Source organism: Spermophilus citellus, assembly GCF_964194105.1.
Source record: "Spermophilus citellus genome assembly, chromosome: 12".
Taxonomy (NCBI): Eukaryota; Metazoa; Chordata; class Mammalia; order Rodentia; family Sciuridae; genus Spermophilus; species Spermophilus citellus.
Window position 1 is genome coordinate 62,361,057 of NC_138198.1, and position 12,205 is coordinate 62,373,261.

Genomic DNA, 12,205 nt, shown 5'->3' on the forward strand with positions numbered 1-12,205 from the left:
GTGCCTTTGTGGGTGTGGGTGTGAGTTTGTGGTTTTGTCTCATGTTCTGAGAATAGGTAGGAAAGGCGGTTTGTTTGGTTTGGAGTGGACTGTTTCTAGTAAGGCTTTTGACAAGGCGAGTGTTTCTATGTTTGTGTATCCCACTGTGTCCCTGGTTGTAGACATTAGAAAAGAGAATGCATCAATGGATGTGTCCTGTCTAGTAGAAAGCTTCCCAGCATTCATCCTGCCCAATTTATGAATGGACTGCGGCTTGCCTTATGGATGGGCAACACCTACTATCTTCCTAAGTTCCTGTTTTCTTTCTGAATTCTGGCCACTCTCCAGAATAGGCTCATGGTTTTGTGTCCAAGATATGTACCACCTCCAAGCTCGGTGACATGGCCATGTACTGGATAGTTGAAAGGAATGGTGAGCATCTCAGAAAACTCAGATATCAGTGTGACCAGGAAAGTCTCCCTGGAGAAACCCTGCTTTGGGCCTTTGGCTTACCTATCCTTCTGTGGCCCTGAATGTCAGGAAGGCCTTTGCCTCAGGGCACCCCTTTGTGAAGCCTGAAGAAAACAGTTTTCAAATGGAAATGAATGGGCATCACCTGTGGCTCTTTGCTTAATTGCTTTGCAAAGGGATGTGTCTGAATCAGCCTCTTGGCCCTGTGTGAGGCTGTGGCTTAGATTGTCAGCACCTGGTGGATCCAAAGAAAGATCCCATGTGTGCATCCAAAGCCAAATTGGCACAAAAGCAGTCATCCTGGATGAGGTCTCTCGCCTTCCTCTGTAAGGTTCCTGACCTCCATCAAGTGAGAATAGGGATCCTTTGTGTCAAATGAGTCCTTCAAAGCCATGCAGAGGCTAGCCCATAGGTGCTTGGGTTTTCTCATGACTCCAGGTCACACAAAGAATCTATACCCGGCAGTCAGTAGGCCTCCAATTGGAGAAGTAGAGCAGTATTAAAGGCAGGCCTATTTGATCACTCCAGGTCCACAGGAAGGGTGTCCAGTCCACCCTACATTAGGCAAATGAGAGGCAAGGGAGCTTATTGTGGACACTGTCTTGGGCTGTGCCCCTCATGGAAACCTCCAGCCAGAGGTTATGATGAGTGTCTATATGGAAGAAGATGAGGGCCATGTGGCAGTGTTTTGGTTTGAATTGTGGTGTGGCAGTGGGAAGAGATGACTGGGTCCACCTGGGCTTGAACTCTGGTGTGATTCCCCTTGGAGACTGAGTTCTGGAACTGACCTCAGAGAAGTATTGCCGTGAATAGTGTCGGGATGTTAGGAGGCCACGCATGAGAGTCGCCCTTGGAAACTGAGATCTAGGCCCAGGCTGGCTTTCCACAGAGCACTGGGAATCTCAGCCCGGATATCACATGATTTTATTCTTAAAGACCTGGCAGCCATCGTGGAGAGTCCAAACACACGTGGACCTCACATTGTAGACCTCAATGGGCCTGGCTTCCTGTGACCTTTTGGCCACTCTTTGGGAAGCCTTGTTTGTGAGAGTTCCCCAGAGCTTTCGTTGAAATGAGCTTCCTCACCATTGAATGGTTCCTGAAGGAATGGAAACCCACAGTGCCTCCAACTTCATCCTTTAAAAATGGCTAGCTAGATAAATACCATGACATTTTTTAAATTCCCATGACCAGGTGGCACTGGAGAACCTTTGGATGTCCTGTTGCTGATCATGAGTGTACCAGACAGTGCCTTGATTGACTGGGTTTCATGAAAATGGTGTAAAACAGAGATGCCAGTAAGTTGGGGCCTGCTGAGTAGTGGGCCTAGAGCAGTGGTGTGCAGGTGTGTGATAAAACATCTGTGGTGGGGCCATGTGGATCTGCCATTGGGTTCCAAATGGCTTGTGACTGACATGGTGCAGTGAGCAGACCCTTCTATGTAAAGGCATCTTGTTATATGGAGAGGTTTCAGGGCAATGTTCAGAATCAGGTTGCTATGGTCAAGGGGGCAAGCTCTGTGGGATAGAAGCCTGGCTGGTGCATTCTCCTAGGACCTTGACCCACCACACGTGGCAGAACTCCCTCCAGCACTGTGTCCCAGTTGAACTCCTTGTATTTCCTGAAGCAAATTCCAAACTCCCAGTGCAGCAGCAAGAAACACCACGAAAAGTGGAGGATGACCAAATGGCTTCACAGTCCACACACGGAGACCCTTAGACCCCAGTGGCCACAGTTTACCTGCAAAGAGAGAATTCAGCACTTCTGCCTCATGTTCATTGGAAAATCAGAAACCATGTCCTCCAGGTCACATAGATGCAGACCTGGTTTGATAGTCTCACTACAAAGGAAGCTAAAGCTCCTGACAACAACATATATTTCAAGTGCCCAACCTCAGAAGCAGTTTCTCACAAAGTCTTTAGGCCAGCAGAGCTCCACGTTTGTGGAGTGTTTACCCTGTCCCTTACTCATGGAAACTAGTCTACCACCTCCAAGGTTGTGAACTCCTGAGCATTTTCCATTCCACATATGTATTCACAGCATTTCTAACTCTTCTCCTCAAATTGTGTCTTACTTATTGTGAAGGTAATGTCAAGGCAATGTTCTGGATGAGAGTGGGAAGATTATTTTGTAGCACATATTGGCCTACACATTGGATTCATTTTCCTATTTTCCGTTCGAAATACTGAATCCCTGACACTAACCCATACCCTACTAGATTGTGACTACGAATACTAATGTGATGGAGAAAAATAACTCAAACAGAATAGAAATACAGGCAGTTCAGAGCAGGCCTGGTGTATAGTTGGACTGGCCTTTGGCATTATAAAGTGTAGGTGTTATAAATCTAGTCCAATTTAATAGAAATAGTTCTCCATGTGTTTTGAATGTTAACAAATATGTGAATTCCTGTCTCCCTTTCTCTGTAGCCTATTCAGCAACATGCATTTTTACATGCACATATAGAATCCTACCTCCTATCCCACGTCCATTCTTGTGAGGTGGCTGACTTGGCAGATACAAACTGTGAGAAGAGATCACTCCTCCTAAACGCTGTTGGAACTGAGAATTCAACCTCCAGGTGAGCTTCCCACTTGAACAACATGATACATAAATACATGTTCAGTAAAATAAATATTTTTGGATCTGTGGATGATAAATATTTCATGATGAATTTCGATTGGCATATATATTTCTACTCTTTTATGTCTGTGTTTGTGTGTGTGTTTTTCTTTTGTGTATATATATATATATATATATATATATATATATATATATACACACACACACACACACACACACATACACACACTCTCCAGATTTTTCAAAATATGAAATGTATGTGTCATATTATATACTCCCTAAATTCATTCATGTTCATATATGTGGATTTATAATCAACTTTTCACAAGATTATTCTCAGAAATAGTCATCCACCTGAAATACATATTTGTTTCCTAGTGCTGAAATCCTAATATTTCTACAGTAACTGACCCAGTTTAACATGAATGCAAGTAGATTCCTATGGGACATGATGTGTATTTTGACGTTCATTTTTATTCAACACTGGTACATTACTATTTCTTCAGTTGATGCACATCATAGGATATGTATTTCATCCTCAAGTTCACAAATTTCTAGGCATTTATTTCCCTTTCAATCACTTCCTGCTTCAGAACACATGTATTCCTCCACGTTTCTTGACTGGTCTTTTCATGAGACTTCTTTCCAAACACACTCTTTTCCATTTCCATAATCCCTTGTGAAGCAAAACTCACACCCCCTTCATGGTAAACCATAACCCCAATATCACCATTAGATGTATAACTGGTTAGAATGAATGGTTGTGTATCAATATTAGATTTCCTATATATTTTCAGATATCAATGGAATCCATTATTTAAATTGGAACCTGTTATAATATTTATTCACAGTATGGTCTATTCATGCATTATCTCTATATTCATAGACCCAGGGTACACCTATTTGTACCCCCAAAGGCTAATTTATATGTCTTCAACATATTACTCCCAGAAATGGTGGAAGAAACACTCATGTCACCTGATCTACATATACATTTTATCACAGTGATATTCTGGACACAAAATGCAAAGGTCACACTTATGATTGCACCAAAGCCTCATTGGAAAGTGAGCATGGATTACTAAAAACATCCTTGTCCAGGTTGCCTAATGCTCTCAAATGTCAATGTTATTGGTGACTACACATTTGTTTCTTCCTAAGATGATATATTCAACCTCAACCCTGTTGAAAATGTCTAATCCACTCACTCACTTTATACTTTTCCTGATTTCCTAATGTCTCTATTGATATCTGCTTTCCTACATATGTTCCCCAGTTCATCATTGTGACTGACTCTTCACATGTGCTGACGTTTACATTCACTCTCTAACCTACACCCTATTGCTAAAGAACTTTTGGTCCAAATTGTATACTCACTCTTCTTCCAAAACTTGCCAACTATCTTCCTAATCCTACCTACTATCCCTTTTTGACTGGATGTTCTCTTCTACATTCAATCATCCAAGGTACAAGGTCCTATGCCATTGTATATCGATTTATCTGAGACATCTGTGCAGAAAGTCATTCAAAGCTAAGTATCCCAATCAAGGGCCCAATGCCCTTCTGGCCTTCAAATCTTACTTGGATTTCTGTTTTCATACATATATTTCACCTATATATTATTATAAATATCGCAGGTTCCCAATACCATTCTTCATCCAGCAGAGTGATTCCTAAGCCACATCAAACAGGTTCTTAACCCTAAACATACACTCTTCCCTCAATCTAACTTTACAGAAGAGCAGGGACAGAGTGGGTCTTACAATACAGGAATGTGGGGGATCTTCCACCTGCTGAGAACCTCAAAGGTCCATGCAGAAATGATCCCTGGAGAAGATGTAGGCAGCTATGAAGGACCTGAGAGAGCAGAAGTCATCTTCCATGGCAAACAACCTGGTCAGGATGAAGGGATGTGTCTGAATGAGCCTCTCTCTTCTTAATGTAGACAAGATGGACCAAAGCAGGCCTGTGTGGAGAGCTGTTCCTTGGTGCCTATGGTTGATATTCCATTCTAACTTGTGAAAGTGTCACAGGAAGGAGGGGCAGCCTCCATCTCATGGGAGCCTTGGAAGCAACTGTTAGGACACAGTGGTTGCCAAGGCAGTGACCTCATTCAGTTCCTGAAGGAAGTGACCTCACCTCACTTCCTTGGTGATGGAACTCTCTGAACTTGGGATCCAGGAAGCCAGGCACCCAGAGCCAGTCCCAGTCCCAGTCCCAGTGGGCTCACTTGTTTGGATTTACCAAGGACAGAGTCAGTCTTTCTTGGTACCCACTGAGGTGAGGATTGCCAAATGCCAGGAAAGCTCTGCAGAGGGGCCTTTCCTGAGAAAGCAGGTAGTGGCTCACCGCTGGCTCCTGACAACTTCACAGAGTTGGCCAAGGAGGCCAGACGTGAGACAGGACAGGCCCTTTCGGGGGAACATCATATGGCCCAGCAGTCAGACGACACTCCGGGTAGTCACAGACCAACTTGGAAGGAGGTGCCTTTGTGGGTGTGGGTGTGAGTTTGTGGTTTTGTCTCATGTTCTGAGAATAGGTAGGAAAGGCAGTTTGTTTGGTTTGGAGTGGACTGTTTCTAGTAAGGCTTTTGACAAGGCGAGTGTTTCTATGTTTGTGTATCCCACTGTGTCCCTGGTTGTAGACATTAGAAAAGAGAATGCATCAATGGATGTGTCCTGTCTAGTAGAAAGCTTCCCAGCATTCATCCTGCCCAATTTATGAATGGACTGCGGCTTGCCTTATGGATGGGCAACACCTACTATCTTCCTAAGTTCCTGTTTTCTTTCTGAATTCTGGCCACTCTCCAGAATAGGCTCATGGTTTTGTGTCCAAGATATGTACCACCTCCAAGCTCGGTGACATGGCCATGTACTGGATAGTTGAAAGGAATGGTGAGCATCTCAGAAAACTCAGATATCAGTGTGACCAGGAAAGTCTCCCTGGAGAAACCCTGCTTTGGGCCTTTGGCTTACCTATCCTTCTGTGGCCCTGAATGTCAGGAAGGCCTTTGCCTCAGGGCACCCCTTTGTGAAGCCTGAAGAAAACAGTTTTCAAATGGAAATGAATGGGCATCACCTGTGGCTCTTTGCTTAATTGCTTTGCAAAGGGATGTGTCTGAATCAGCCTCTTGGCCCTGTGTGAGGCTGTGGCTTAGATTGTCAGCACCTGGTGGATCCAAAGAAAGATCCCATGTGTGCATCCAAAGCCAAATTGGCACAAAAGCAGTCATCCTGGATGAGGTCTCTCGCCTTCCTCTGTAAGGTTCCTGACCTCCATCAAGTGAGAATAGGGATCCTTTGTGTCAAATGAGTCCTTCAAAGCCATGCAGAGGCTAGCCCATAGGTGCTTGGGTTTTCTCATGACTCCAGGTCACACAAAGAATCTATACCCAGCAGTCAGTAGGCCTCCAATTGGAGAAGTAGAGCAGTATTAAAGGCAGGCCTATTTGATCACTCCAGGTCCACAGGAAGGGTGTCCAGTCCACCCTACATTAGGCAAATGAGAGGCAAGGGAGCGTATTGTGGACACTGTCTTGGGCTGTGCCCCTCATGGAAACCTCCAGCCAGAGGTTATGATGAGTGTCTATATGGAAGAAGATGAGGGCCATGTGGCAGTGTTTTGGTTTGAATTGTGGTGTGGCAGTGGGAAGAGATGACTGGGTCCACCTGGGCTTGAACTCTGGTGTGATTCCCCTTGGAGACTGAGTTCTGGAACTGACCTCAGAGAAGTATTGCCGTGAATAGTGTCGGGATGTTAGGAGGCCACGCATGAGAGTCGCCCTTGGAAACTGAGATCTAGGCCCAGGCTGGCTTTCCACAGAGCACTGGGAATCTCAGCCCGGATATCACATGATTTTATTCTTAAAGACCTGGCAGCCATCGTGGAGAGTCCAAACACACGTGGACCTCACATTGTAGACCTCAATGGGCCTGGCTTCCTGTGACCTTTTGGCCACTCTTTGGGAAGCCTTGTTTGTGAGAGTTCCCCAGAGCTTTCGTTGAAATGAGCTTCCTCACCATTGAATGGTTCCCGAAGGAATGGAAACCCACAGTGCCTCCAACTTCATCCTTTAAAAATGGCTAGCTAGATAAATACCATGACATTTTTTAAATTCCCATGACCAGGTGGCACTGGAGAACCTTTGGATGTCCTGTTGCTGATCATGAGTGTACCAGACAGTGCCTTGATTGACTGGGTTTCATGAAAATGGTGTAAAACAGAGATGCCAGTAAGTTGGGGCCTGCTGAGTAGTGGGCCTAGAGCAGTGGTGTGCAGGTGTGTGATAAAACATCTGTGGTGGGGCCATGTGGATCTGCCATTGGGTTCCAAATGGCTTGTGACTGACATGGTGCAGTGAGCAGACCCTTCTATGTAAAGGCATCTTGTTATATGGAGAGGTTTCAGGGCAATGTTCAGAATCAGGTTGCTATGGTCAAGGGGGCAAGCTCTGTGGGATAGAAGCCTGGCTGGTGCATTCTCCTAGGACCTTGACCCACCACACGTGGCAGAACTCCCTCCAGCACTGTGTCCCAGTTGAACTCCTTGTATTTCCTGAAGCAAATTCCAAACTCCCAGTGCAGCAGCAAGAAACACCATGAAAAGTGGAGGATGACCAAATGGCTTCACAGTCCACACACGGAGACCCTTAGACCCCAGTGGCCACAGTTTACCTGCAAAGAGAGAATTCAGCACTTCTGCCTCATGTTCATTGGAAAATCAGAAACCATGTCCTCCAGGTCACATAGATGCAGACCTGGTTTGATAGTCTCACTACAAAGGAAGCTAAAGCTCCTGACAACAACATATATTTCAAGTGCCCAACCTCAGAAGCAGTTTCTCACAAAGTCTTTAGGCCAGCAGAGCTCCACGTTTGTGGAGTGTTTACCCTGTCCCTTACTCATGGAAACTAGTCTACCACCTCCAAGGTTGTGAACTCCTGAGCATTTTCCATTCCACATATGTATTCACAGCATTTCTAACTCTTCTCCTCAAATTGTGTCTTACTTATTGTGAAGGTAATGTCAAGGCAATGTTCTGGATGAGAGTGGGAAGATTTTTTTGTAGCACATATTGGCCTACACATTGGATTCATTTTCCTATTTTCCGTTCGAAATACTGAATCCCTGACACTAACCCATACCCTACTAGATTGTGACTACGAATACTAATGTGATGGAGAAAAATAACTCAAACAGAATAGAAATACAGGCAGTTCAGAGGAGGCCTGGTGTATAGTTGGACTGGCCTTTGGCATTATAAAGTGTAGGTGTTATAAATCTAGTCCAATTTAATAGAAATAGTTCTCCATGTGTTTTGAATGTTAACAAATATGTGAATTCCTGTCTCCCTTTCTCTGTAGCCTATTCAGCAACATGCATTTTTACATGCACATATAGAATCCTACCTCCTATCCCACGTCCATTCTTGTGAGGTGGCTGACTTGGCAGATACAAGTTGTGAGAAGAGATCACTCCTCCTAAACGCTGTTGGAACTGAGAATTCAACCTCCAGGTGAGCTTCCCACTTGAACAACATGATACATAAATACATGTTCAGTAAAATAAATATTTTTGGATCTGTGGATGATAAATATTTCATGATGAATTTCGATTGGCATATATATTTCTACTCTTTAATGTCTGTGTTTGTGTGTGTGTTTTTCTTTTGTGTGTATATATATATATATATATATATATACACACACACACACACACATACACACACTCTTCAGATTTTTCAAAATATGAAATGTATGTGTCATATTATATACTCCCTAAATTCATTCATGTTCATATATGTGGATTTATAATCAACTTTTCACAAGATTATTCTCAGAAATAGTCATCCACCTGAAATACATATTTGTTTCCTAGTGCTGAAATCCTAATATTTCTACAGTAACTGACCCAGTTTAACATGAATGCAAGTAGATTCCTATGGGACATGATGTGTATTTTGACGTTCATTTTTATTCAACACTGGTACATTACTATTTCTTCAGTTGATGCACATCATAGGATATGTATTTCATCCTCAAGTTCACAAATTTCTAGGCATTTATTTCCCTTTCAATCACTTCCTGCTTCAGAACACATGTATTCCTCCACGTTTCTTGACTGGTCTTTTCATGAGACTTCTTTCCAAACACATTCTTTTCCATTTCCATAATCCCTTGTGAAGCAAAACTCACACCCCCTTCATGGTAAACCATAACCCCAATATCACCATTAGATGTATAACTGGTTAGAATGAATGGTTGTGTATCAATATTAGATTTCCTATATATTTTCAGATATCAATGGAATCCATTATTTAAATTGGAACCTGTTATAATATTTATTCACAGTATGGTCTATTCATGCATTATCTCTATATTCATAGACCCAGGGTACACCTATTTGTACCCCCAAAGGCTAATTTATATGTCTTCAACATATTACTCCCAGAAATGGTGGAAGAAACACTCATGTCACCTGATCTACATATACATTTTATCACAGTGATATTCTGGACACAAAATGCAAAGGTCACACTTATGATTGCACCAAAGCCTCATTGGAAAGTGAGCATGGATTACTAAAAACATCCTTGTCCAGGTTGCCTAATGCTCTCAAATGTCAATGTTATTGGTGACTACACATTTGTTTCTTCCTAAGATGATATATTCAACCTCAACCCTGTTGAAAATGTCTAATCCACTCACTCACTTTATACTTTTCCTGATTTCCTAATGTCTCTATTGATATCTGCTTTCCTACATATGTTCCCCAGTTCATCATTGTGACTGACTCTTCACATGTGCTGACGTTTACATTCACTCTCTAACCTACACCCTATTGCTAAAGAACTTTTGGTCCAAATTGTATACTCACTCTTCTTCCAAAACTTGCCAACTATCTTCCTAATCCTACCTACTATCCCTTTTTGACTGGATGTTCTCTTCTACATTCAATCATCCAAGGTACAAGGTCCTATGCCATTGTATATCGATTTATCTGAGACATCTGTGCAGAAAGTCATTCAAAGCTAAGTATCCCAATCAAGGGCCCAATGCCCTTCTGGCCTTCAAATCTTACTTGGATTTCTGTTTTCATACATATATTTCACCTATATATTATTATAAATATCGCAGGTTCCCAATACCATTCTTCATCCAGCAGAGTGATTCCTAAGCCACATCAAACAGGTTCTTAACCCTAAACATACACTCTTCCCTCAATCTAACTTTACAGAAGAGCAGGGACAGAGTGGGTCTTACAATACAGGAATGTGGGGGATCTTCCACCTGCTGAGAACCTCAAAGGTCCATGCAGAAATGATCCCTGGAGAAGATGTAGGCAGCTATGAAGGACCTGAGAGAGCAGAAGTCATCTTCCATGGCAAACCACCTGGTCAGGATGAAGGGATGTGTCTGAATGAGCCTCTCTCTTCTTAATGTAGACAAGATGGACCAAAGCAGGCCTGTGTGGAGAGCTGTTCCTTGGTGCCTATGGTTGATATTCCATTCTAACTTGTGAAAGTGTCACAGGAAGGAGGGGCAGCCTCCATCTCATGGGAGCCTTGGAAGCAACTGTTAGGACACAGTGGTTGCCAAGGCAGTGACCTCATTCAGTTCCTGAAGGAAGTGACCTCACCTCACTTCCTTGGTGATGGAACTCTCTGAACTTGGGATCCAGGAAGCCAGGCACCCAGAGCCAGTCCCAGTCCCAGTCCCAGTGGGCTCACTTGTTTGGATTTACCAAGGACAGAGTCAGTCTTTCTTGGTACCCACTGAGGTGAGGATTGCCAAATGCCAGGAAAGCTCTGCAGAGGGGCCTTTCCTGAGAAAGCAGGTAGTGGCTCACCGCTGGCTCCTGACAACTTCACAGAGTTGGCCAAGGAGGCCAGACGTGAGACAGGACAGGCCCTTTCGGGGGAACATCATATGGCCCAGCAGTCAGACGACACTCCGGGTAGTCACAGACCAACTTGGAAGGAGGTGCCTTTGTGGGTGTGGGTGTGAGTTTGTGGTTTTGTCTCATGTTCTGAGAATAGGTAGGAAAGGCGGTTTGTTTGGTTTGGAGTGGACTGTTTCTAGTAAGGCTTTTGACAAGGCGAGTGTTTCTATGTTTGTGTATCCCACTGTGTCCCTGGTTGTAGACATTAGAAAAGAGAATGCATCAATGGATGTGTCCTGTCTAGTAGAAAGCTTCCCAGCATTCATCCTGCCCAATTTATGAATGGACTGCGGCTTGCCTTATGGATGGGCAACACCTACTATCTTCCTAAGTTCCTGTTTTCTTTCTGAATTCTGGCCACTCTCCAGAATAGGCTCATGGTTTTGTGTCCAAGATATGTACCACCTCCAAGCTCGGTGACATGGCCATGTACTGGATAGTTGAAAGGAATGGTGAGCATCTCAGAAAACTCAGATATCAGTGTGACCAGGAAAGTCTCCCTGGAGAAACCCTGCTTTGGGCCTTTGGCTTACCTATCCTTCTGTGGCCCTGAATGTCAGGAAGGCCTTTGCCTCAGGGCACCCCTTTGTGAAGCCTGAAGAAAACAGTTTTCAAATGGAAATGAATGGGCATCACCTGTGGCTCTTTGCTTAATTGCTTTGCAAAGGGATGTGTCTGAATCAGCCTCTTGGCCCTGTGTGAGGCTGTGGCTTAGATTGTCAGCACCTGGTGGATCCAAAGAAAGATCCCATGTGTGCATCCAAAGCCAAATTGGCACAAAAGCAGTCATCCTGGATGAGGTCTCTCGCCTTCCTCTGTAAGGTTCCTGACCTCCATCAAGTGAGAATAGGGATCCTTTGTGTCAAATGAGTCCTTCAAAGCCATGCAGAGGCTAGCCCATAGGTGCTTGGGTTTTCTCATGACTCCAGGTCACACAAAGAATCTATACCCGGCAGTCAGTAGGCCTCCAATTGGAGAAGTAGAGCAGTATTAAAGGCAGGCCTATTTGATCACTCCAGGTCCACAGGAAGGGTGTCCAGTCCACCCTACATTAGGCAAATGAGAGGCAAGGGAGCGTATTGTGGACACTGTCTTGGGCTGTGCCCCTCATGGAAACCTCCAGCCAGAGGTTATGATGAGTGTCTATATGGAAGAAGATGAGGGCCATGTGGCAGTGTTTTGGTTTGAATTGTGGTGTGGCAGTGGGAAGAGATGACTGGGTCCACCTGGGC